Genomic DNA, 26,239 nt, shown 5'->3' with positions numbered 1-26,239 from the left:
CGTAAAATAATGATCTATCTTGGCCTTTGCTGTTTGGTAGGTATAGGTGTGACAAGCTGCAGTAATGTGTTTGGCTTTGGATAGCTACATTTCTGCACACCCACCTGCTACAAGGCCTGCAGCCCCTTCGCCTCAGAACTTCCCCAGTCTTAATTCAAGCATTCAATTCCTACCACATCCCTCATGCAATGATATGTCGCTTCATTTTTGAAACATTGTCCCCCTCTTGTGGCCTTCCAACTTTGAAATTTACTGTTCAATTTTGAATTAATTCATATATGAATAAAATGGAAAAGCAACGATTTATCTGGCGAGTTATTTGAATGTTCTGCCTACGTCCACCTGTCTGACAGACGGACGGTATTCTAGTGGCTTGTAGCAGCAGCAGCAGCTAGGTGCGCTGCTTGCCTGCAGTAAATAGGATGTGTCCATCCATGGAACACTGTGATAGGAATCATGCCATTCATAGCACACAATGCTTGGATGTGTTCGACCACGTCTCACAATGGGACCACGTGTCACAATGGGCAGCCCACAGTCTGTAGCAGCTGCGCAGTAGTATTCAGCTTCAGTCTGCTGAGTGAGCCTGAGCAGACAGGTGGGCCATGCTCGCCTCCTGGTTACAATATCTGGCACCAGGAGAGTTAGGCCACGTTCACACGCTGCGGATTCCGCTGCGGATTAATCCGCACGGATTTAGCAAAAACCGCAGATAATCCGCAGGTCCAAAGACCTGCGGATTATCTGCGGTTTTGCCTGCGGTTTGGTCCTGCGGATTCACTATCTCCACAATGGTGGAGATAGGAACCCGCAGCGTTTTCCACAGAAAGAATTGACATGCAATTCTTTCTGCGGATTCAAAACCGCAGCAAATCCGCGCGGTTTTTTCCGCAGCGTCGGCACAGCGTTTTTTTTTACCCATTCAAATGAATGGTACTGTACACCGCAGCTAAAACTGCTGCGTGTCTGTAGCGGCCAATCCGCAGCGTGTGCACACAGCCTTAAAGCAAGACCTTTCATTTAGGGAGGGTAGTAGAGGGGGCGGTGTAGGAGCAGTGCTCCTCTGGCCTCTTTCCTAGTACTGAAGCGCGTTTGACCGTGAGGGGAGGGTGGCCTAACAAAAAAGGGGTTGGCCTATGCAAATTAAAAGCGCGTGGAGTGGAATCCTGGGGGAAAAAAAAAAAAAAAAAATCAGCCGCCTGCGCTTTTGTTATGCGCCCAGACTTGGTTTGAATGTCTTCCTCAGGGTGGTGTCTGTGTCATTCTCCACAATGGGTGCCTGTCTTAAGCCCTGTGGCCTTGCAAGCGGCAAACCATTTCTGGTTATCGCTTCTCGGCCTTTTGGCTAAGATCAAGTGTAGTATCTGTTCTTATCAGTTTAATATCTGATACGTCCCCTATCTGGGGACCATATATTAAATGGATTTTTAGAACAGGGAGATGGAAAAAGAGCTTGCTCACTTCACTCCACGTATCAGCCCAGTATGGCAGTTTCTCTGGGAATGGTGCACTCACTCTCTTAAGCGGTTTCCAAAGACAGATTGAATTGAAATCGGGATAAGCAAGTAGTGTTTTCAAAGCATGATTTGAATGCTTTTTTCCAATGTCGCTGCTCTGCAATTAGTTTTTCTTGGTCCAAGTTGCACATTTCCAATTCCTTAGCCTTGATTTAACTTGACCAACTCTTCTACTACTACTACTACTACTACTACTACTACTCTTATTCACCGCTATATGGGAGGCATTGCACTGTATTCAATGTGTCCGTAAAATAATGATCTATCTTGGCCTTTGCTGTTTGGTAGGTATAGGTGTGACAAGCTGCAGTAATGTGTTTGGCTTTGGATAGCTACATTTCTGCACACCCACCTGCTACAAGGCCTGCAGCCCCTTCGCCTCAGAACTTCCCCAGTCTTAATTCAAGCATTCAATTCCTACCACATCCCTCATGCAATGATATGTCGCTTCATTTTTGAAACATTGTCCCCCTCTTGTGGCCTTCCAACTTTGAAATTTACTGTTCAATTTTGAATTAATTCATATATGAATAAAATGGAAAAGCAACGATTTATCTGGCGAGTTATTTGAATGTTCTGCCTACGTCCACCTGTCTGACAGACGGACGGTATTCTAGTGGCTTGTAGCAGCAGCAGCAGCTAGGTGCGCTGCTTGCCTGCAGTAAATAGGATGTGTCCATCCATGGAACACTGTGATAGGAATCATGCCATTCATAGCACACAATGCTTGGATGTGTTCGACCACGTCTCACAATGGGACCACGTGTCACAATGGGCAGCCCACAGTCTGTAGCAGCTGCGCAGTAGTATTCAGCTTCAGTCTGCTGAGTGAGCCTGAGCAGACAGGTGGGCCATGCTCGCCTCCTGGTTACAATATCTGGCACCAGGAGAGTTAGGCCACGTTCACACGCTGCGGATTCCGCTGCGGATTAATCCGCACGGATTTAGCAAAAACCGCAGATAATCCGCAGGTCCAAAGACCTGCGGATTATCTGCGGTTTTGCCTGCGGTTTGGTCCTGCGGATTCACTATCTCCACAATGGTGGAGATAGGAACCCGCAGCGTTTTCCACAGAAAGAATTGACATGCAATTCTTTCTGCGGATTCAAAACCGCAGCAAATCCGCGCGGTTTTTTCCGCAGCGTCGGCACAGCGTTTTTTTTTACCCATTCAAATGAATGGTACTGTACACCGCAGCTAAAACTGCTGCGTGTCTGTAGCGGCCAATCCGCAGCGTGTGCACACAGCCTTAAAGCAAGACCTTTCATTTAGGGAGGGTAGTAGAGGGGGCGGTGTAGGAGCAGTGCTCCTCTGGCCTCTTTCCTAGTACTGAAGCGCGTTTGACCGTGAGGGGAGGGTGGCCTAACAAAAAAGGGGTTGGCCTATGCAAATTAAAAGCGCGTGGAGTGGAATCCTGGGGGAAAAAAAAAAAAAAAAAATCAGCCGCCTGCGCTTTTGTTATGCGCCCAGACTTGGTTTGAATGTCTTCCTCAGGGTGGTGTCTGTGTCATTCTCCACAATGGGTGCCTGTCTTAAGCCCTGTGGCCTTGCAAGCGGCAAACCATTTCTGGTTATCGCTTCTCGGCCTTTTGGCTAAGATCAAGTGTAGTATCTGTTCTTATCAGTTTAATATCTGATACGTCCCCTATCTGGGGACCATATATTAAATGGATTTTTAGAACAGGGAGATGGAAAAAGAGCTTGCTCACTTCACTCCACGTATCAGCCCAGTATGGCAGTTTCTCTGGGAATGGTGCACTCACTCTCTTAAGCGGTTTCCAAAGACAGATTGAATTGAAATCGGGATAAGCAAGTAGTGTTTTCAAAGCATGATTTGAATGCTTTTTTCCAATGTCGCTGCTCTGCAATTAGTTTTTCTTGGTCCAAGTTGCACATTTCCAATTCCTTAGCCTTGATTTAACTTGACCAACTCTTCTACTACTACTACTACTACTACTACTACTACTCTTATTCACCGCTATATGGGAGGCATTGCACTGTATTCAATGTGTCCGTAAAATAATGATCTATCTTGGCCTTTGCTGTTTGGTAGGTATAGGTGTGACAAGCTGCAGTAATGTGTTTGGCTTTGGATAGCTACATTTCTGCACACCCACCTGCTACAAGGCCTGCAGCCCCTTCGCCTCAGAACTTCCCCAGTCTTAATTCAAGCATTCAATTCCTACCACATCCCTCATGCAATGATATGTCGCTTCATTTTTGAAACATTGTCCCCCTCTTGTGGCCTTCCAACTTTGAAATTTACTGTTCAATTTTGAATTAATTCATATATGAATAAAATGGAAAAGCAACGATTTATCTGGCGAGTTATTTGAATGTTCTGCCTACGTCCACCTGTCTGACAGACGGACGGTATTCTAGTGGCTTGTAGCAGCAGCAGCAGCTAGGTGCGCTGCTTGCCTGCAGTAAATAGGATGTGTCCATCCATGGAACACTGTGATAGGAATCATGCCATTCATAGCACACAATGCTTGGATGTGTTCGACCACGTCTCACAATGGGACCACGTGTCACAATGGGCAGCCCACAGTCTGTAGCAGCTGCGCAGTAGTATTCAGCTTCAGTCTGCTGAGTGAGCCTGAGCAGACAGGTGGGCCATGCTCGCCTCCTGGTTACAATATCTGGCACCAGGAGAGTTAGGCCACGTTCACACGCTGCGGATTCCGCTGCGGATTAATCCGCACGGATTTAGCAAAAACCGCAGATAATCCGCAGGTCCAAAGACCTGCGGATTATCTGCGGTTTTGCCTGCGGTTTGGTCCTGCGGATTCACTATCTCCACAATGGTGGAGATAGGAACCCGCAGCGTTTTCCACAGAAAGAATTGACATGCAATTCTTTCTGCGGATTCAAAACCGCAGCAAATCCGCGCGGTTTTTTCCGCAGCGTCGGCACAGCGTTTTTTTTTACCCATTCAAATGAATGGTACTGTACACCGCAGCTAAAACTGCTGCGTGTCTGTAGCGGCCAATCCGCAGCGTGTGCACACAGCCTTAAAGCAAGACCTTTCATTTAGGGAGGGTAGTAGAGGGGGCGGTGTAGGAGCAGTGCTCCTCTGGCCTCTTTCCTAGTACTGAAGCGCGTTTGACCGTGAGGGGAGGGTGGCCTAACAAAAAAGGGGTTGGCCTATGCAAATTAAAAGCGCGTGGAGTGGAATCCTGGGGGAAAAAAAAAAAAAAAAAATCAGCCGCCTGCGCTTTTGTTATGCGCCCAGACTTGGTTTGAATGTCTTCCTCAGGGTGGTGTCTGTGTCATTCTCCACAATGGGTGCCTGTCTTAAGCCCTGTGGCCTTGCAAGCGGCAAACCATTTCTGGTTATCGCTTCTCGGCCTTTTGGCTAAGATCAAGTGTAGTATCTGTTCTTATCAGTTTAATATCTGATACGTCCCCTATCTGGGGACCATATATTAAATGGATTTTTAGAACAGGGAGATGGAAAAAGAGCTTGCTCACTTCACTCCACGTATCAGCCCAGTATGGCAGTTTCTCTGGGAATGGTGCACTCACTCTCTTAAGCGGTTTCCAAAGACAGATTGAATTGAAATCGGGATAAGCAAGTAGTGTTTTCAAAGCATGATTTGAATGCTTTTTTCCAATGTCGCTGCTCTGCAATTAGTTTTTCTTGGTCCAAGTTGCACATTTCCAATTCCTTAGCCTTGATTTAACTTGACCAACTCTTCTACTACTACTACTACTACTACTACTACTACTCTTATTCACCGCTATATGGGAGGCATTGCACTGTATTCAATGTGTCCGTAAAATAATGATCTATCTTGGCCTTTGCTGTTTGGTAGGTATAGGTGTGACAAGCTGCAGTAATGTGTTTGGCTTTGGATAGCTACATTTCTGCACACCCACCTGCTACAAGGCCTGCAGCCCCTTCGCCTCAGAACTTCCCCAGTCTTAATTCAAGCATTCAATTCCTACCACATCCCTCATGCAATGATATGTCGCTTCATTTTTGAAACATTGTCCCCCTCTTGTGGCCTTCCAACTTTGAAATTTACTGTTCAATTTTGAATTAATTCATATATGAATAAAATGGAAAAGCAACGATTTATCTGGCGAGTTATTTGAATGTTCTGCCTACGTCCACCTGTCTGACAGACGGACGGTATTCTAGTGGCTTGTAGCAGCAGCAGCAGCTAGGTGCGCTGCTTGCCTGCAGTAAATAGGATGTGTCCATCCATGGAACACTGTGATAGGAATCATGCCATTCATAGCACACAATGCTTGGATGTGTTCGACCACGTCTCACAATGGGACCACGTGTCACAATGGGCAGCCCACAGTCTGTAGCAGCTGCGCAGTAGTATTCAGCTTCAGTCTGCTGAGTGAGCCTGAGCAGACAGGTGGGCCATGCTCGCCTCCTGGTTACAATATCTGGCACCAGGAGAGTTAGGCCACGTTCACACGCTGCGGATTCCGCTGCGGATTAATCCGCACGGATTTAGCAAAAACCGCAGATAATCCGCAGGTCCAAAGACCTGCGGATTATCTGCGGTTTTGCCTGCGGTTTGGTCCTGCGGATTCACTATCTCCACAATGGTGGAGATAGGAACCCGCAGCGTTTTCCACAGAAAGAATTGACATGCAATTCTTTCTGCGGATTCAAAACCGCAGCAAATCCGCGCGGTTTTTTCCGCAGCGTCGGCACAGCGTTTTTTTTTACCCATTCAAATGAATGGTACTGTACACCGCAGCTAAAACTGCTGCGTGTCTGTAGCGGCCAATCTGCAGCGTGTGCACACAGCCTTAAAGCAAGACCTTTCATTTAGGGAGGGTAGTAGAGGGGGCGGTGTAGGAGCAGTGCTCCTCTGGCCTCTTTCCTAGTACTGAAGCGCGTTTGACCGTGAGGGGAGGGTGGCCTAACAAAAAAGGGGTTGGCCTATGCAAATTAAAAGCGCGTGGAGTGGAATCCTGGGGGAAAAAAAAAAAAAAAAAATCAGCCGCCTGCGCTTTTGTTATGCGCCCAGACTTGGTTTGAATGTCTTCCTCAGGGTGGTGTCTGTGTCATTCTCCACAATGGGTGCCTGTCTTAAGCCCTGTGGCCTTGCAAGCGGCAAACCATTTCTGGTTATCGCTTCTCGGCCTTTTGGCTAAGATCAAGTGTAGTATCTGTTCTTATCAGTTTAATATCTGATACGTCCCCTATCTGGGGACCATATATTAAATGGATTTTTAGAACAGGGAGATGGAAAAAGAGCTTGCTCACTTCACTCCACGTATCAGCCCAGTATGGCAGTTTCTCTGGGAATGGTGCACTCACTCTCTTAAGCGGTTTCCAAAGACAGATTGAATTGAAATCGGGATAAGCAAGTAGTGTTTTCAAAGCATGATTTGAATGCTTTTTTCCAATGTCGCTGCTCTGCAATTAGTTTTTCTTGGTCCAAGTTGCACATTTCCAATTCCTTAGCCTTGATTTAACTTGACCAACTCTTCTACTACTACTACTACTACTACTACTACTACTCTTATTCACCGCTATATGGGAGGCATTGCACTGTATTCAATGTGTCCGTAAAATAATGATCTATCTTGGCCTTTGCTGTTTGGTAGGTATAGGTGTGACAAGCTGCAGTAATGTGTTTGGCTTTGGATAGCTACATTTCTGCACACCCACCTGCTACAAGGCCTGCAGCCCCTTCGCCTCAGAACTTCCCCAGTCTTAATTCAAGCATTCAATTCCTACCACATCCCTCATGCAATGATATGTCGCTTCATTTTTGAAACATTGTCCCCCTCTTGTGGCCTTCCAACTTTGAAATTTACTGTTCAATTTTGAATTAATTCATATATGAATAAAATGGAAAAGCAACGATTTATCTGGCGAGTTATTTGAATGTTCTGCCTACGTCCACCTGTCTGACAGACGGACGGTATTCTAGTGGCTTGTAGCAGCAGCAGCAGCTAGGTGCGCTGCTTGCCTGCAGTAAATAGGATGTGTCCATCCATGGAACACTGTGATAGGAATCATGCCATTCATAGCACACAATGCTTGGATGTGTTCGACCACGTCTCACAATGGGACCACGTGTCACAATGGGCAGCCCACAGTCTGTAGCAGCTGCGCAGTAGTATTCAGCTTCAGTCTGCTGAGTGAGCCTGAGCAGACAGGTGGGCCATGCTCGCCTCCTGGTTACAATATCTGGCACCAGGAGAGTTAGGCCACGTTCACACGCTGCGGATTCCGCTGCGGATTAATCCGCACGGATTTAGCAAAAACCGCAGATAATCCGCAGGTCCAAAGACCTGCGGATTATCTGCGGTTTTGCCTGCGGTTTGGTCCTGCGGATTCACTATCTCCACAATGGTGGAGATAGGAACCCGCAGCGTTTTCCACAGAAAGAATTGACATGCAATTCTTTCTGCGGATTCAAAACCGCAGCAAATCCGCGCGGTTTTTTCCGCAGCGTCGGCACAGCGTTTTTTTTTACCCATTCAAATGAATGGTACTGTACACCGCAGCTAAAACTGCTGCGTGTCTGTAGCGGCCAATCCGCAGCGTGTGCACACAGCCTTAAAGCAAGACCTTTCATTTAGGGAGGGTAGTAGAGGGGGCGGTGTAGGAGCAGTGCTCCTCTGGCCTCTTTCCTAGTACTGAAGCGCGTTTGACCGTGAGGGGAGGGTGGCCTAACAAAAAAGGGGTTGGCCTATGCAAATTAAAAGCGCGTGGAGTGGAATCCTGGGGGAAAAAAAAAAAAAAAAAATCAGCCGCCTGCGCTTTTGTTATGCGCCCAGACTTGGTTTGAATGTCTTCCTCAGGGTGGTGTCTGTGTCATTCTCCACAATGGGTGCCTGTCTTAAGCCCTGTGGCCTTGCAAGCGGCAAACCATTTCTGGTTATCGCTTCTCGGCCTTTTGGCTAAGATCAAGTGTAGTATCTGTTCTTATCAGTTTAATATCTGATACGTCCCCTATCTGGGGACCATATATTAAATGGATTTTTAGAACAGGGAGATGGAAAAAGAGCTTGCTCACTTCACTCCACGTATCAGCCCAGTATGGCAGTTTCTCTGGGAATGGTGCACTCACTCTCTTAAGCGGTTTCCAAAGACAGATTGAATTGAAATCGGGATAAGCAAGTAGTGTTTTCAAAGCATGATTTGAATGCTTTTTTCCAATGTCGCTGCTCTGCAATTAGTTTTTCTTGGTCCAAGTTGCACATTTCCAATTCCTTAGCCTTGATTTAACTTGACCAACTCTTCTACTACTACTACTACTACTACTACTACTACTCTTATTCACCGCTATATGGGAGGCATTGCACTGTATTCAATGTGTCCGTAAAATAATGATCTATCTTGGCCTTTGCTGTTTGGTAGGTATAGGTGTGACAAGCTGCAGTAATGTGTTTGGCTTTGGATAGCTACATTTCTGCACACCCACCTGCTACAAGGCCTGCAGCCCCTTCGCCTCAGAACTTCCCCAGTCTTAATTCAAGCATTCAATTCCTACCACATCCCTCATGCAATGATATGTCGCTTCATTTTTGAAACATTGTCCCCCTCTTGTGGCCTTCCAACTTTGAAATTTACTGTTCAATTTTGAATTAATTCATATATGAATAAAATGGAAAAGCAACGATTTATCTGGCGAGTTATTTGAATGTTCTGCCTACGTCCACCTGTCTGACAGACGGACGGTATTCTAGTGGCTTGTAGCAGCAGCAGCAGCTAGGTGCGCTGCTTGCCTGCAGTAAATAGGATGTGTCCATCCATGGAACACTGTGATAGGAATCATGCCATTCATAGCACACAATGCTTGGATGTGTTCGACCACGTCTCACAATGGGACCACGTGTCACAATGGGCAGCCCACAGTCTGTAGCAGCTGCGCAGTAGTATTCAGCTTCAGTCTGCTGAGTGAGCCTGAGCAGACAGGTGGGCCATGCTCGCCTCCTGGTTACAATATCTGGCACCAGGAGAGTTAGGCCACGTTCACACGCTGCGGATTCCGCTGCGGATTAATCCGCACGGATTTAGCAAAAACCGCAGATAATCCGCAGGTCCAAAGACCTGCGGATTATCTGCGGTTTTGCCTGCGGTTTGGTCCTGCGGATTCACTATCTCCACAATGGTGGAGATAGGAACCCGCAGCGTTTTCCACAGAAAGAATTGACATGCAATTCTTTCTGCGGATTCAAAACCGCAGCAAATCCGCGCGGTTTTTTCCGCAGCGTCGGCACAGCGTTTTTTTTTACCCATTCAAATGAATGGTACTGTACACCGCAGCTAAAACTGCTGCGTGTCTGTAGCGGCCAATCCGCAGCGTGTGCACACAGCCTTAAAGCAAGACCTTTCATTTAGGGAGGGTAGTAGAGGGGGCGGTGTAGGAGCAGTGCTCCTCTGGCCTCTTTCCTAGTACTGAAGCGCGTTTGACCGTGAGGGGAGGGTGGCCTAACAAAAAAGGGGTTGGCCTATGCAAATTAAAAGCGCGTGGAGTGGAATCCTGGGGGAAAAAAAAAAAAAAAAAATCAGCCGCCTGCGCTTTTGTTATGCGCCCAGACTTGGTTTGAATGTCTTCCTCAGGGTGGTGTCTGTGTCATTCTCCACAATGGGTGCCTGTCTTAAGCCCTGTGGCCTTGCAAGCGGCAAACCATTTCTGGTTATCGCTTCTCGGCCTTTTGGCTAAGATCAAGTGTAGTATCTGTTCTTATCAGTTTAATATCTGATACGTCCCCTATCTGGGGACCATATATTAAATGGATTTTTAGAACAGGGAGATGGAAAAAGAGCTTGCTCACTTCACTCCACGTATCAGCCCAGTATGGCAGTTTCTCTGGGAATGGTGCACTCACTCTCTTAAGCGGTTTCCAAAGACAGATTGAATTGAAATCGGGATAAGCAAGTAGTGTTTTCAAAGCATGATTTGAATGCTTTTTTCCAATGTCGCTGCTCTGCAATTAGTTTTTCTTGGTCCAAGTTGCACATTTCCAATTCCTTAGCCTTGATTTAACTTGACCAACTCTTCTACTACTACTACTACTACTACTACTACTACTCTTATTCACCGCTATATGGGAGGCATTGCACTGTATTCAATGTGTCCGTAAAATAATGATCTATCTTGGCCTTTGCTGTTTGGTAGGTATAGGTGTGACAAGCTGCAGTAATGTGTTTGGCTTTGGATAGCTACATTTCTGCACACCCACCTGCTACAAGGCCTGCAGCCCCTTCGCCTCAGAACTTCCCCAGTCTTAATTCAAGCATTCAATTCCTACCACATCCCTCATGCAATGATATGTCGCTTCATTTTTGAAACATTGTCCCCCTCTTGTGGCCTTCCAACTTTGAAATTTACTGTTCAATTTTGAATTAATTCATATATGAATAAAATGGAAAAGCAACGATTTATCTGGCGAGTTATTTGAATGTTCTGCCTACGTCCACCTGTCTGACAGACGGACGGTATTCTAGTGGCTTGTAGCAGCAGCAGCAGCTAGGTGCGCTGCTTGCCTGCAGTAAATAGGATGTGTCCATCCATGGAACACTGTGATAGGAATCATGCCATTCATAGCACACAATGCTTGGATGTGTTCGACCACGTCTCACAATGGGACCACGTGTCACAATGGGCAGCCCACAGTCTGTAGCAGCTGCGCAGTAGTATTCAGCTTCAGTCTGCTGAGTGAGCCTGAGCAGACAGGTGGGCCATGCTCGCCTCCTGGTTACAATATCTGGCACCAGGAGAGTTAGGCCACGTTCACACGCTGCGGATTCCGCTGCGGATTAATCCGCACGGATTTAGCAAAAACCGCAGATAATCCGCAGGTCCAAAGACCTGCGGATTATCTGCGGTTTTGCCTGCGGTTTGGTCCTGCGGATTCACTATCTCCACAATGGTGGAGATAGGAACCCGCAGCGTTTTCCACAGAAAGAATTGACATGCAATTCTTTCTGCGGATTCAAAACCGCAGCAAATCCGCGCGGTTTTTTCCGCAGCGTCGGCACAGCGTTTTTTTTTACCCATTCAAATGAATGGTACTGTACACCGCAGCTAAAACTGCTGCGTGTCTGTAGCGGCCAATCCGCAGCGTGTGCACACAGCCTTAAAGCAAGACCTTTCATTTAGGGAGGGTAGTAGAGGGGGCGGTGTAGGAGCAGTGCTCCTCTGGCCTCTTTCCTAGTACTGAAGCGCGTTTGACCGTGAGGGGAGGGTGGCCTAACAAAAAAGGGGTTGGCCTATGCAAATTAAAAGCGCGTGGAGTGGAATCCTGGGGGAAAAAAAAAAAAAAAAAATCAGCCGCCTGCGCTTTTGTTATGCGCCCAGACTTGGTTTGAATGTCTTCCTCAGGGTGGTGTCTGTGTCATTCTCCACAATGGGTGCCTGTCTTAAGCCCTGTGGCCTTGCAAGCGGCAAACCATTTCTGGTTATCGCTTCTCGGCCTTTTGGCTAAGATCAAGTGTAGTATCTGTTCTTATCAGTTTAATATCTGATACGTCCCCTATCTGGGGACCATATATTAAATGGATTTTTAGAACAGGGAGATGGAAAAAGAGCTTGCTCACTTCACTCCACGTATCAGCCCAGTATGGCAGTTTCTCTGGGAATGGTGCACTCACTCTCTTAAGCGGTTTCCAAAGACAGATTGAATTGAAATCGGGATAAGCAAGTAGTGTTTTCAAAGCATGATTTGAATGCTTTTTTCCAATGTCGCTGCTCTGCAATTAGTTTTTCTTGGTCCAAGTTGCACATTTCCAATTCCTTAGCCTTGATTTAACTTGACCAACTCTTCTACTACTACTACTACTACTACTACTACTACTCTTATTCACCGCTATATGGGAGGCATTGCACTGTATTCAATGTGTCCGTAAAATAATGATCTATCTTGGCCTTTGCTGTTTGGTAGGTATAGGTGTGACAAGCTGCAGTAATGTGTTTGGCTTTGGATAGCTACATTTCTGCACACCCACCTGCTACAAGGCCTGCAGCCCCTTCGCCTCAGAACTTCCCCAGTCTTAATTCAAGCATTCAATTCCTACCACATCCCTCATGCAATGATATGTCGCTTCATTTTTGAAACATTGTCCCCCTCTTGTGGCCTTCCAACTTTGAAATTTACTGTTCAATTTTGAATTAATTCATATATGAATAAAATGGAAAAGCAACGATTTATCTGGCGAGTTATTTGAATGTTCTGCCTACGTCCACCTGTCTGACAGACGGACGGTATTCTAGTGGCTTGTAGCAGCAGCAGCAGCTAGGTGCGCTGCTTGCCTGCAGTAAATAGGATGTGTCCATCCATGGAACACTGTGATAGGAATCATGCCATTCATAGCACACAATGCTTGGATGTGTTCGACCACGTCTCACAATGGGACCACGTGTCACAATGGGCAGCCCACAGTCTGTAGCAGCTGCGCAGTAGTATTCAGCTTCAGTCTGCTGAGTGAGCCTGAGCAGACAGGTGGGCCATGCTCGCCTCCTGGTTACAATATCTGGCACCAGGAGAGTTAGGCCACGTTCACACGCTGCGGATTCCGCTGCGGATTAATCCGCACGGATTTAGCAAAAACCGCAGATAATCCGCAGGTCCAAAGACCTGCGGATTATCTGCGGTTTTGCCTGCGGTTTGGTCCTGCGGATTCACTATCTCCACAATGGTGGAGATAGGAACCCGCAGCGTTTTCCACAGAAAGAATTGACATGCAATTCTTTCTGCGGATTCAAAACCGCAGCAAATCCGCGCGGTTTTTTCCGCAGCGTCGGCACAGCGTTTTTTTTTACCCATTCAAATGAATGGTACTGTACACCGCAGCTAAAACTGCTGCGTGTCTGTAGCGGCCAATCCGCAGCGTGTGCACACAGCCTTAAAGCAAGACCTTTCATTTAGGGAGGGTAGTAGAGGGGGCGGTGTAGGAGCAGTGCTCCTCTGGCCTCTTTCCTAGTACTGAAGCGCGTTTGACCGTGAGGGGAGGGTGGCCTAACAAAAAAGGGGTTGGCCTATGCAAATTAAAAGCGCGTGGAGTGGAATCCTGGGGGAAAAAAAAAAAAAAAAAATCAGCCGCCTGCGCTTTTGTTATGCGCCCAGACTTGGTTTGAATGTCTTCCTCAGGGTGGTGTCTGTGTCATTCTCCACAATGGGTGCCTGTCTTAAGCCCTGTGGCCTTGCAAGCGGCAAACCATTTCTGGTTATCGCTTCTCGGCCTTTTGGCTAAGATCAAGTGTAGTATCTGTTCTTATCAGTTTAATATCTGATACGTCCCCTATCTGGGGACCATATATTAAATGGATTTTTAGAACAGGGAGATGGAAAAAGAGCTTGCTCACTTCACTCCACGTATCAGCCCAGTATGGCAGTTTCTCTGGGAATGGTGCACTCACTCTCTTAAGCGGTTTCCAAAGACAGATTGAATTGAAATCGGGATAAGCAAGTAGTGTTTTCAAAGCATGATTTGAATGCTTTTTTCCAATGTCGCTGCTCTGCAATTAGTTTTTCTTGGTCCAAGTTGCACATTTCCAATTCCTTAGCCTTGATTTAACTTGACCAACTCTTCTACTACTACTACTACTACTACTACTACTACTCTTATTCACCGCTATATGGGAGGCATTGCACTGTATTCAATGTGTCCGTAAAATAATGATCTATCTTGGCCTTTGCTGTTTGGTAGGTATAGGTGTGACAAGCTGCAGTAATGTGTTTGGCTTTGGATAGCTACATTTCTGCACACCCACCTGCTACAAGGCCTGCAGCCCCTTCGCCTCAGAACTTCCCCAGTCTTAATTCAAGCATTCAATTCCTACCACATCCCTCATGCAATGATATGTCGCTTCATTTTTGAAACATTGTCCCCCTCTTGTGGCCTTCCAACTTTGAAATTTACTGTTCAATTTTGAATTAATTCATATATGAATAAAATGGAAAAGCAACGATTTATCTGGCGAGTTATTTGAATGTTCTGCCTACGTCCACCTGTCTGACAGACGGACGGTATTCTAGTGGCTTGTAGCAGCAGCAGCAGCTAGGTGCGCTGCTTGCCTGCAGTAAATAGGATGTGTCCATCCATGGAACACTGTGATAGGAATCATGCCATTCATAGCACACAATGCTTGGATGTGTTCGACCACGTCTCACAATGGGACCACGTGTCACAATGGGCAGCCCACAGTCTGTAGCAGCTGCGCAGTAGTATTCAGCTTCAGTCTGCTGAGTGAGCCTGAGCAGACAGGTGGGCCATGCTCGCCTCCTGGTTACAATATCTGGCACCAGGAGAGTTAGGCCACGTTCACACGCTGCGGATTCCGCTGCGGATTAATCCGCACGGATTTAGCAAAAACCGCAGATAATCCGCAGGTCCAAAGACCTGCGGATTATCTGCGGTTTTGCCTGCGGTTTGGTCCTGCGGATTCACTATCTCCACAATGGTGGAGATAGGAACCCGCAGCGTTTTCCACAGAAAGAATTGACATGCAATTCTTTCTGCGGATTCAAAACCGCAGCAAATCCGCGCGGTTTTTTCCGCAGCGTCGGCACAGCGTTTTTTTTTACCCATTCAAATGAATGGTACTGTACACCGCAGCTAAAACTGCTGCGTGTCTGTAGCGGCCAATCCGCAGCGTGTGCACACAGCCTTAAAGCAAGACCTTTCATTTAGGGAGGGTAGTAGAGGGGGCGGTGTAGGAGCAGTGCTCCTCTGGCCTCTTTCCTAGTACTGAAGCGCGTTTGACCGTGAGGGGAGGGTGGCCTAACAAAAAAGGGGTTGGCCTATGCAAATTAAAAGCGCGTGGAGTGGAATCCTGGGGGAAAAAAAAAAAAAAAAAATCAGCCGCCTGCGCTTTTGTTATGCGCCCAGACTTGGTTTGAATGTCTTCCTCAGGGTGGTGTCTGTGTCATTCTCCACAATGGGTGCCTGTCTTAAGCCCTGTGGCCTTGCAAGCGGCAAACCATTTCTGGTTATCGCTTCTCGGCCTTTTGGCTAAGATCAAGTGTAGTATCTGTTCTTATCAGTTTAATATCTGATACGTCCCCTATCTGGGGACCATATATTAAATGGATTTTTAGAACAGGGAGATGGAAAAAGAGCTTGCTCACTTCACTCCACGTATCAGCCCAGTATGGCAGTTTCTCTGGGAATGGTGCACTCACTCTCTTAAGCGGTTTCCAAAGACAGATTGAATTGAAATCGGGATAAGCAAGTAGTGTTTTCAAAGCATGATTTGAATGCTTTTTTCCAATGTCGCTGCTCTGCAATTAGTTTTTCTTGGTCCAAGTTGCACATTTCCAATTCCTTAGCCTTGATTTAACTTGACCAACTCTTCTACTACTACTACTACTACTACTACTACTACTCTTATTCACCGCTATATGGGAGGCATTGCACTGTATTCAATGTGTCCGTAAAATAATGATCTATCTTGGCCTTTGCTGTTTGGTAGGTATAGGTGTGACAAGCTGCAGTAATGTGTTTGGCTTTGGATAGCTACATTTCTGCACACCCACCTGCTACAAGGCCTGCAGCCCCTTCGCCTCAGAACTTCCCCAGTCTTAATTCAAGCATTCAATTCCTACCACATCCCTCATGCAATGATATGTCGCTTCATTTTTGAAACATTGTCCCCCTCTTGTGGCCTTCCAACTTTGAAATTTACTGTTCAATTTTGAATTAATTCATATATGAATAAAATGGAAAAGCAACGATTTATCTGGCGAGTTATTTGAATGTTCTGCCTACGTCCACCTGTCTGACAGACGGACGGTATTCTAGTGGCTTGTAGCAGCAGCAGCAGCTAGGTGCGCTGCTTGCCTGCAGTAAATAGGATGTGTCCATCCATGGAACACTGTGATAGGAATCATGCCATTCATAGCACACAATGCTTGGATGTGTTCGACCACGTCTCACAATGGGACCACGTGTCACAATGGGCAGCCCACAGTCTGTAGCAGCTGCGCAGTAGTATTCAGCTTCAGTCTGCTGAGTGAGCCTGAGCAGACAGGTGGGCCATGCTCGCCTCCTGGTTACAATATCTGGCACCAGGAGAGTTAGGCCACGTTCACACGCTGCGGATTCCGCTGCGGATTAATCCGCACGGATTTAGCAAAAACCGCAGATAATCCGCAGGTCCAAAGACCTGCGGATTATCTGCGGTTTTGCCTGCGGTTTGGTCCTGCGGATTCACTATCTCCACAATGGTGGAGATAGGAACCCGCAGCGTTTTCCACAGAAAGAATTGACATGCAATTCTTTCTGCGGATTCAAAACCGCAGCAAATCCGCGCGGTTTTTTCCGCAGCGTCGGCACAGCGTTTTTTTTTACCCATTCAAATGAATGGTACTGTACACCGCAGCTAAAACTGCTGCGTGTCTGTAGCGGCCAATCCGCAGCGTGTGCACACAGCCTTAAAGCAAGACCTTTCATTTAGGGAGGGTAGTAGAGGGGGCGGTGTAGGAGCAGTGCTCCTCTGGCCTCTTTCCTAGTACTGAAGCGCGTTTGACCGTGAGGGGAGGGTGGCCTAACAAAAAAGGGGTTGGCCTATGCAAATTAAAAGCGCGTGGAGTGGAATCCTGGGGGAAAAAAAAAAAAAAAAAATCAGCCGCCTGCGCTTTTGTTATGCGCCCAGACTTGGTTTGAATGTCTTCCTCAGGGTGGTGTCTGTGTCATTCTCCACAATGGGTGCCTGTCTTAAGCCCTGTGGCCTTGCAAGCGGCAAACCATTTCTGGTTATCGCTTCTCGGCCTTTTGGCTAAGATCAAGTGTAGTATCTGTTCTTATCAGTTTAATATCTGATACGTCCCCTATCTGGGGACCATATATTAAATGGATTTTTAGAACAGGGAGATGGAAAAAGAGCTTGCTCACTTCACTCCACGTATCAGCCCAGTATGGCAGTTTCTCTGGGAATGGTGCACTCACTCTCTTAAGCGGTTTCCAAAGACAGATTGAATTGAAATCGGGATAAGCAAGTAGTGTTTTCAAAGCATGATTTGAATGCTTTTTTCCAATGTCGCTGCTCTGCAATTAGTTTTTCTTGGTCCAAGTTGCACATTTCCAATTCCTTAGCCTTGATTTAACTTGACCAACTCTTCTACTACTACTACTACTACTACTACTACTACTCTTATTCACCGCTATATGGGAGGCATTGCACTGTATTCAATGTGTCCGTAAAATAATGATCTATCTTGGCCTTTGCTGTTTGGTAGGTATAGGTGTGACAAGCTGCAGTAATGTGTTTGGCTTTGGATAGCTACATTTCTGCACACCCACCTGCTACAAGGCCTGCAGCCCCTTCGCCTCAGAACTTCCCCAGTCTTAATTCAAGCATTCAATTCCTACCACATCCCTCATGCAATGATATGTCGCTTCATTTTTGAAACATTGTCCCCCTCTTGTGGCCTTCCAACTTTGAAATTTACTGTTCAATTTTGAATTAATTCATATATGAATAAAATGGAAAAGCAACGATTTATCTGGCGAGTTATTTGAATGTTCTGCCTACGTCCACCTGTCTGACAGACGGACGGTATTCTAGTGGCTTGTAGCAGCAGCAGCAGCTAGGTGCGCTGCTTGCCTGCAGTAAATAGGATGTGTCCATCCATGGAACACTGTGATAGGAATCATGCCATTCATAGCACACAATGCTTGGATGTGTTCGACCACGTCTCACAATGGGACCACGTGTCACAATGGGCAGCCCACAGTCTGTAGCAGCTGCGCAGTAGTATTCAGCTTCAGTCTGCTGAGTGAGCCTGAGCAGACAGGTGGGCCATGCTCGCCTCCTGGTTACAATATCTGGCACCAGGAGAGTTAGGCCACGTTCACACGCTGCGGATTCCGCTGCGGATTAATCCGCACGGATTTAGCAAAAACCGCAGATAATCCGCAGGTCCAAAGACCTGCGGATTATCTGCGGTTTTGCCTGCGGTTTGGTCCTGCGGATTCACTATCTCCACAATGGTGGAGATAGGAACCCGCAGCGTTTTCCACAGAAAGAATTGACATGCAATTCTTTCTGCGGATTCAAAACCGCAGCAAATCCGCGCGGTTTTTTCCGCAGCGTCGGCACAGCGTTTTTTTTTACCCATTCAAATGAATGGTACTGTACACCGCAGCTAAAACTGCTGCGTGTCTGTAGCGGCCAATCCGCAGCGTGTGCACACAGCCTTAAAGCAAGACCTTTCATTTAGGGAGGGTAGTAGAGGGGGCGGTGTAGGAGCAGTGCTCCTCTGGCCTCTTTCCTAGTACTGAAGCGCGTTTGACCGTGAGGGGAGGGTGGCCTAACAAAAAAGGGGTTGGCCTATGCAAATTAAAAGCGCGTGGAGTGGAATCCTGGGGGAAAAAAAAAAAAAAAAAATCAGCCGCCTGCGCTTTTGTTATGCGCCCAGACTTGGTTTGAATGTCTTCCTCAGGGTGGTGTCTGTGTCATTCTCCACAATGGGTGCCTGTCTTAAGCCCTGTGGCCTTGCAAGCGGCAAACCATTTCTGGTTATCGCTTCTCGGCCTTTTGGCTAAGATCAAGTGTAGTATCTGTTCTTATCAGTTTAATATCTGATACGTCCCCTATCTGGGGACCATATATTAAATGGATTTTTAGAACAGGGAGATGGAAAAAGAGCTTGCTCACTTCACTCCACGTATCAGCCCAGTATGGCAGTTTCTCTGGGAATGGTGCACTCACTCTCTTAAGCGGTTTCCAAAGACAGATTGAATTGAAATCGGGATAAGCAAGTAGTGTTTTCAAAGCATGATTTGAATGCTTTTTTCCAATGTCGCTGCTCTGCAATTAGTTTTTCTTGGTCCAAGTTGCACATTTCCAATTCCTTAGCCTTGATTTAACTTGACCAACTCTTCTACTACTACTACTACTACTACTACTACTACTCTTATTCACCGCTATATGGGAGGCATTGCACTGTATTCAATGTGTCCGTAAAATAATGATCTATCTTGGCCTTTGCTGTTTGGTAGGTATAGGTGTGACAAGCTGCAGTAATGTGTTTGGCTTTGGATAGCTACATTTCTGCACACCCACCTGCTACAAGGCCTGCAGCCCCTTCGCCTCAGAACTTCCCCAGTCTTAATTCAAGCATTCAATTCCTACCACATCCCTCATGCAATGATATGTCGCTTCATTTTTGAAACATTGTCCCCCTCTTGTGGCCTTCCAACTTTGAAATTTACTGTTCAATTTTGAATTAATTCATATATGAATAAAATGGAAAAGCAACGATTTATCTGGCGAGTTATTTGAATGTTCTGCCTACGTCCACCTGTCTGACAGACGGACGGTATTCTAGTGGCTTGTAGCAGCAGCAGCAGCTAGGTGCGCTGCTTGCCTGCAGTAAATAGGATGTGTCCATCCATGGAACACTGTGATAGGAATCATGCCATTCATAGCACACAATGCTTGGATGTGTTCGACCACGTCTCACAATGGGACCACGTGTCACAATGGGCAGCCCACAGTCTGTAGCAGCTGCGCAGTAGTATTCAGCTTCAGTCTGCTGAGTGAGCCTGAGCAGACAGGTGGGCCATGCTCGCCTCCTGGTTACAATATCTGGCACCAGGAGAGTTAGGCCACGTTCACACGCTGCGGATTCCGCTGCGGATTAATCCGCACGGATTTAGCAAAAACCGCAGATAATCCGCAGGTCCAAAGACCTGCGGATTATCTGCGGTTTTGCCTGCGGTTTGGTCCTGCGGATTCACTATCTCCACAATGGTGGAGATAGGAACCCGCAGCGTTTTCCACAGAAAGAATTGACATGCAATTCTTTCTGCGGATTCAAAACCGCAGCAAATCCGCGCGGTTTTTTCCGCAGCGTCGGCACAGCGTTTTTTTTTACCCATTCAAATGAATGGTACTGTACACCGCAGCTAAAACTGCTGCGTGTCTGTAGCGGCCAATCCGCAGCGTGTGCACACAGCCTTAAAGCAAGACCTTTCATTTAGGGAGGGTAGTAGAGGGGGGCGGTGTAGGAGCAGTGCTCCTCTGGCCTCTTTCCTAGTACTGAAGCGCGTTTGACCGTGAGGGGAGGGTGGCCTAACAAAAAAGGGGTTGGCCTATGCAAATTAAAAGCGCGTGGAGTGGAATCCTGGGGGAAAAAAAAAAAAAAAAAATCAGCCGCCTGCGCTTTTGTTATGCGCCCAGACTTGGTTTGAATGTCTTCCTCAGGGTGGTGTCTGTGTCATTCTCCACAATGGGTGCCTGTCTTAAGCCCTGTGGCCTTGCAAGCGGCAAACCATTTCTGGTTATCGCTTCTCGGCCTTTTGGCTAAGATCAAGTGTAGTATCTGTTCTTATCAGTTTAATATCTGATACGTCCCCTATCTGGGGACCATATATTAAATGGATTTTTAGAACAGGGAGATGGAAAAAGAGCTTGCTCACTTCACTCCACGTATCAGCCCAGTATGGCAGTTTCTCTGGGAATGGTGCACTCACTCTCTTAAGCGGTTTCCAAAGACAGATTGAATTGAAATCGGGATAAGCAAGTAGTGTTTTCAAAGCATGATTTGAATGCTTTTTTCCAATGTCGCTGCTCTGCAATTAGTTTTTCTTGGTCCAAGTTGCACATTTCCAATTCCTTAGCCTTGATTTAACTTGACCAACTCTTCTACTACTACTACTACTACTACTACTACTACTCTTATTCACCGCTATATGGGAGGCATTGCACTGTATTCAATGTGTCCGTAAAATAATGATCTATCTTGGCCTTTGCTGTTTGGTAGGTATAGGTGTGACAAGCTGCAGTAATGTGTTTGGCTTTGGATAGCTACATTTCTGCACACCCACCTGCTACAAGGCCTGCAGCCCTTCGCCTCAGAACTTCCCCAGTCTTAATTCAAGCATTCAATTCCTACCACATCCCTCATGCAATGATATGTCGCTTCATTTTTGAAACATTGTCCCCCTCTTGTGGCCTTCCAACTTTGAAATTTACTGTTCAATTTTGAATTAATTCATATATGAATAAAATGGAAAAGCAACGATTTATCTGGCGAGTTATTTGAATGTTCTGCCTACGTCCACCTGTCTGACAGACGGACGGTATTCTAGTGGCTTGTAGCAGCAGCAGCAGCTAGGTGCGCTGCTTGCCTGCAGTAAATAGGATGTGTCCATCCATGGAACACTGTGATAGGAATCATGCCATTCATAGCACACAATGCTTGGATGTGTTCGACCACGTCTCACAATGGGACCACGTGTCACAATGGGCAGCCCACAGTCTGTAGCAGCTGCGCAGTAGTATTCAGCTTCAGTCTGCTGAGTGAGCCTGAGCAGACAGGTGGGCCATGCTCGCCTCCTGGTTACAATATCTGGCACCAGGAGAGTTAGGCCACGTTCACACGCTGCGGATTCCGCTGCGGATTAATCCGCACGGATTTAGCAAAAACCGCAGATAATCCGCAGGTCCAAAGACCTGCGGATTATCTGCGGTTTTGCCTGCGGTTTGGTCCTGCGGATTCACTATCTCCACAATGGTGGAGATAGGAACCCGCAGCGTTTTCCACAGAAAGAATTGACATGCAATTCTTTCTGCGGATTCAAAACCGCAGCAAATCCGCGCGGTTTTTTCCGCAGCGTCGGCACAGCGTTTTTTTTTTACCCATTCAAATGAATGGTACTGTACACCGCAGCTAAAACTGCTGCGTGTCTGTAGCGGCCAATCCGCAGCGTGTGCACACAGCCTTAAAGCAAGACCTTTCATTTAGGGAGGGTAGTAGAGGGGGCGGTGTAGGAGCAGTGCTCCTCTGGCCTCTTTCCTAGTACTGAAGCGCGTTTGACCGTGAGGGGAGGGTGGCCTAACAAAAAAGGGGTTGGCCTATGCAAATTAAAAGCGCGTGGAGTGGAATCCTGGGGGAAAAAAAAAAAAAAAAAATCAGCCGCCTGCGCTTTTGTTATGCGCCCAGACTTGGTTTGAATGTCTTCCTCAGGGTGGTGTCTGTGTCATTCTCCACAATGGGTGCCTGTCTTAAGCCCTGTGGCCTTGCAAGCGGCAAACCATTTCTGGTTATCGCTTCTCGGCCTTTTGGCTAAGATCAAGTGTAGTATCTGTTCTTATCAGTTTAATATCTGATACGTCCCCTATCTGGGGACCATATATTAAATGGATTTTTAGAACAGGGAGATGGAAAAAGAGCTTGCTCACTTCACTCCACGTATCAGCCCAGTATGGCAGTTTCTCTGGGAATGGTGCACTCACTCTCTTAAGCGGTTTCCAAAGACAGATTGAATTGAAATCGGGATAAGCAAGTAGTGTTTTCAAAGCATGATTTGAATGCTTTTTTCCAATGTCGCTGCTCTGCAATTAGTTTTTCTTGGTCCAAGTTGCACATTTCCAATTCCTTAGCCTTGATTTAACTTGACCAACTCTTCTACTACTACTACTACTACTACTACTACTACTCTTATTCACCGCTATATGGGAGGCATTGCACTGTATTCAATGTGTCCGTAAAATAATGATCTATCTTGGCCTTTGCTGTTTGGTAGGTATAGGTGTGACAAGCTGCAGTAATGTGTTTGGCTTTGGATAGCTACATTTCTGCACACCCACCTGCTACAAGGCCTGCAGCCCCTTCGCCTCAGAACTTCCCCAGTCTTAATTCAAGCATTCAATTCCTACCACATCCCTCATGCAATGATATGTCGCTTCATTTTTGAAACATTGTCCCCCTCTTGTGGCCTTCCAACTTTGAAATTTACTGTTCAATTTTGAATTAATTCATATATGAATAAAATGGAAAAGCAACGATTTATCTGGCGAGTTATTTGAATGTTCTGCCTACGTCCACCTGTCTGACAGACGGACGGTATTCTAGTGGCTTGTAGCAGCAGCAGCAGCTAGGTGCGCTGCTTGCCTGCAGTAAATAGGATGTGTCCATCCATGGAACACTGTGATAGGAATCATGCCATTCATAGCACACAATGCTTGGATGTGTTCGACCACGTCTCACAATGGGACCACGTGTCACAATGGGCAGCCCACAGTCTGTAGCAGCTGCGCAGTAGTATTCAGCTTCAGTCTGCTGAGTGAGCCTGAGCAGACAGGTGGGCCATGCTCGCCTCCTGGTTACAATATCTGGCACCAGGAGAGTTAGGCCACGTTCACACGCTGCGGATTCCGCTGCGGATTAATCCGCACGGATTTAGCAAAAACCGCAGATAATCCGCAGGTCCAAAGACCTGCGGATTATCTGCGGTTTTGCCTGCGGTTTGGTCCTGCGGATTCACTATCTCCACAATGGTGGAGATAGGAACCCGCAGCGTTTTCCACAGAAAGAATTGACATGCAATTCTTTCTGCGGATTCAAAACCGCAGCAAATCCGCGCGGTTTTTTCCGCAGCGTCGGCACAGCGTTTTTTTTACCCATTCAAATGAATGGTACTGTACACCGCAGCTAAAACTGCTGCGTGTCTGTAGCGGCCAATCCGCAGCGTGTGCACACAGCCTTAAAGCAAGACCTTTCATTTAGGGAGGGTAGTAGAGGGGGCGGTGTAGGAGCAGTGCTCCTCTGGCCTCTTTCCTAGTACTGAAGCGCGTTTGACCGTGAGGGGAGGGTGGCCTAACAAAAAAGGGGTTGGCCTATGCAAATTAAAAGCGCGTGGAGTGGAATCCTGGGGGAAAAAAAAAAAAAAAAAATCAGCCGCCTGCGCTTTTGTTATGCGCCCAGACTTGGTTTGAATGTCTTCCTCAGGGTGGTGTCTGTGTCATTCTCCACAATGGGTGCCTGTCTTAAGCCCTGTGGCCTTGCAAGCGGCAAACCATTTCTGGTTATCGCTTCTCGGCCTTTTGGCTAAGATCAAGTGTAGTATCTGTTCTTATCAGTTTAATATCTGATACGTCCCCTATCTGGGGACCATATATTAAATGGATTTTTAGAACAGGGAGATGGAAAAAGAGCTTGCTCACTTCACTCCACGTATCAGCCCAGTATGGCAGTTTCTCTGGGAATGGTGCACTCACTCTCTTAAGCGGTTTCCAAAGACAGATTGAATTGAAATCGGGATAAGCAAGTAGTGTTTTCAAAGCATGATTTGAATGCTTTTTTCCAATGTCGCTGCTCTGCAATTAGTTTTTCTTGGTCCAAGTTGCACATTTCCAATTCCTTAGCCTTGATTTAACTTGACCAACTCTTCTACTACTACTACTACTACTACTACTACTACTCTTATTCACCGCTATATGGGAGGCATTGCACTGTATTCAATGTGTCCGTAAAATAATGATCTATCTTGGCCTTTGCTGTTTGGTAGGTATAGGTGTGACAAGCTGCAGTAATGTGTTTGGCTTTGGATAGCTACATTTCTGCACACCCACCTGCTACAAGGCCTGCAGCCCCTTCGCCTCAGAACTTCCCCAGTCTTAATTCAAGCATTCAATTCCTACCACATCCCTCATGCAATGATATGTCGCTTCATTTTTGAAACATTGTCCCCCTCTTGTGGCCTTCCAACTTTGAAATTTACTGTTCAATTTTGAATTAATTCATATATGAATAAAATGGAAAAGCAACGATTTATCTGGCGAGTTATTTGAATGTTCTGCCTACGTCCACCTGTCTGACAGACGGACGGTATTCTAGTGGCTTGTAGCAGCAGCAGCAGCTAGGTGCGCTGCTTGCCTGCAGTAAATAGGATGTGTCCATCCATGGAACACTGTGATAGGAATCATGCCATTCATAGCACACAATGCTTGGATGTGTTCGACCACGTCTCACAATGGGACCACGTGTCACAATGGGCAGCCCACAGTCTGTAGCAGCTGCGCAGTAGTATTCAGCTTCAGTCTGCTGAGTGAGCCTGAGCAGACAGGTGGGCCATGCTCGCCTCCTGGTTACAATATCTGGCACCAGGAGAGTTAGGCCACGTTCACACGCTGCGGATTCCGCTGCGGATTAATCCGCACGGATTTAGCAAAAACCGCAGATAATCCGCAGGTCCAAAGACCTGCGGATTATCTGCGGTTTTGCCTGCGGTTTGGTCCTGCGGATTCACTATCTCCACAATGGTGGAGATAGGAACCCGCAGCGTTTTCCACAGAAAGAATTGACATGCAATTCTTTCTGCGGATTCAAAACCGCAGCAAATCCGCGCGGTTTTTTCCGCAGCGTCGGCACAGCGTTTTTTTTTTACCCATTCAAATGAATGGTACTGTACACCGCAGCTAAAACTGCTGCGTGTCTGTAGCGGCCAATCCGCAGCGTGTGCACACAGCCTTAAAGCAAGACCTTTCATTTAGGGAGGGTAGTAGAGGGGGCGGTGTAGGAGCAGTGCTCCTCTGGCCTCTTTCCTAGTACTGAAGCGCGTTTGACCGTGAGGGGAGGGTGGCCTAACAAAAAAGGGGTTGGCCTATGCAAATTAAAAGCGCGTGGAGTGGAATCCTGGGGGAAAAAAAAAAAAAAAAAATCAGCCGCCTGCGCTTTTGTTATGCGCCCAGACTTGGTTTGAATGTCTTCCTCAGGGTGGTGTCTGTGTCATTCTCCACAATGGGTGCCTGTCTTAAGCCCTGTGGCCTTGCAAGCGGCAAACCATTTCTGGTTATCGCTTCTCGGCCTTTTGGCTAAGATCAAGTGTAGTATCTGTTCTTATCAGTTTAATATCTGATACGTCCCCTATCTGGGGACCATATATTAAATGGATTTTTAGAACAGGGAGATGGAAAAAGAGCTTGCTCACTTCACTCCACGTATCAGCCCAGTATGGCAGTTTCTCTGGGAATGGTGCACTCACTCTCTTAAGCGGT

General features: G+C 46.8%; 15 non-coding genes across 15 annotated transcripts; all 15 read left to right on the top strand.

The window, feature by feature from the left end:
• The first annotated feature begins 1,325 nt into the window (after positions 1-1,325).
• Positions 1,326-1,516, top strand: LOC141079590 (U2 spliceosomal RNA). The gene has a single exon (XR_012228516.1). It is a non-coding gene; the product is annotated as a U2 spliceosomal RNA (small nuclear RNA).
• Positions 1,517-3,090: 1,574 nt separating this feature from the next.
• Positions 3,091-3,281, top strand: LOC141079589 (U2 spliceosomal RNA). Its single transcript, XR_012228515.1, has one exon. It is a non-coding gene; the product is annotated as a U2 spliceosomal RNA (small nuclear RNA).
• A 1,574-nt stretch (positions 3,282-4,855) lies between these two features.
• On the top strand, positions 4,856-5,046 carry LOC141079588 (U2 spliceosomal RNA). The gene has a single exon (XR_012228514.1). It is a non-coding gene; the product is annotated as a U2 spliceosomal RNA (small nuclear RNA).
• Positions 5,047-6,620: 1,574 nt separating this feature from the next.
• LOC141079587 (U2 spliceosomal RNA) lies at positions 6,621-6,811 on the top strand. Its single transcript, XR_012228513.1, has one exon. It is a non-coding gene; the product is annotated as a U2 spliceosomal RNA (small nuclear RNA).
• A 1,574-nt stretch (positions 6,812-8,385) lies between these two features.
• LOC141079586 (U2 spliceosomal RNA) lies at positions 8,386-8,576 on the top strand. Its single transcript, XR_012228512.1, has one exon. It is a non-coding gene; the product is annotated as a U2 spliceosomal RNA (small nuclear RNA).
• Positions 8,577-10,150: 1,574 nt separating this feature from the next.
• Positions 10,151-10,341, top strand: LOC141079585 (U2 spliceosomal RNA). Its single transcript, XR_012228511.1, has one exon. It is a non-coding gene; the product is annotated as a U2 spliceosomal RNA (small nuclear RNA).
• Positions 10,342-11,915: 1,574 nt separating this feature from the next.
• Positions 11,916-12,106, top strand: LOC141079584 (U2 spliceosomal RNA). The gene has a single exon (XR_012228510.1). It is a non-coding gene; the product is annotated as a U2 spliceosomal RNA (small nuclear RNA).
• A 1,574-nt stretch (positions 12,107-13,680) lies between these two features.
• On the top strand, positions 13,681-13,871 carry LOC141079583 (U2 spliceosomal RNA). The gene has a single exon (XR_012228509.1). It is a non-coding gene; the product is annotated as a U2 spliceosomal RNA (small nuclear RNA).
• Positions 13,872-15,445: 1,574 nt separating this feature from the next.
• LOC141079582 (U2 spliceosomal RNA) lies at positions 15,446-15,636 on the top strand. The gene has a single exon (XR_012228508.1). It is a non-coding gene; the product is annotated as a U2 spliceosomal RNA (small nuclear RNA).
• A 1,574-nt stretch (positions 15,637-17,210) lies between these two features.
• Positions 17,211-17,401, top strand: LOC141079580 (U2 spliceosomal RNA). The gene has a single exon (XR_012228507.1). It is a non-coding gene; the product is annotated as a U2 spliceosomal RNA (small nuclear RNA).
• A 1,574-nt stretch (positions 17,402-18,975) lies between these two features.
• Positions 18,976-19,166, top strand: LOC141079606 (U2 spliceosomal RNA). The gene has a single exon (XR_012228531.1). It is a non-coding gene; the product is annotated as a U2 spliceosomal RNA (small nuclear RNA).
• Positions 19,167-20,741: 1,575 nt separating this feature from the next.
• Positions 20,742-20,932, top strand: LOC141079605 (U2 spliceosomal RNA). The gene has a single exon (XR_012228530.1). It is a non-coding gene; the product is annotated as a U2 spliceosomal RNA (small nuclear RNA).
• Positions 20,933-22,506: 1,574 nt separating this feature from the next.
• LOC141079603 (U2 spliceosomal RNA) lies at positions 22,507-22,697 on the top strand. The gene has a single exon (XR_012228528.1). It is a non-coding gene; the product is annotated as a U2 spliceosomal RNA (small nuclear RNA).
• Positions 22,698-24,270: 1,573 nt separating this feature from the next.
• On the top strand, positions 24,271-24,461 carry LOC141079591 (U2 spliceosomal RNA). Its single transcript, XR_012228517.1, has one exon. It is a non-coding gene; the product is annotated as a U2 spliceosomal RNA (small nuclear RNA).
• Positions 24,462-26,036: 1,575 nt separating this feature from the next.
• LOC141079579 (U2 spliceosomal RNA) lies at positions 26,037-26,227 on the top strand. The gene has a single exon (XR_012228506.1). It is a non-coding gene; the product is annotated as a U2 spliceosomal RNA (small nuclear RNA).
• Positions 26,228-26,239: the final 12 nt, after the last annotated feature.

Source organism: Dendrobates tinctorius, unplaced genomic scaffold (assembly GCF_039654945.1).
Source record: "Dendrobates tinctorius isolate UK_male_01 unplaced genomic scaffold, ASM3965494v1 ptg000683l, whole genome shotgun sequence".
In the NCBI taxonomy this organism is placed as follows: domain Eukaryota; kingdom Metazoa; phylum Chordata; class Amphibia; order Anura; family Dendrobatidae; genus Dendrobates; species Dendrobates tinctorius.
This window is presented reverse-complemented; position numbering and strand designations above follow the sequence as displayed.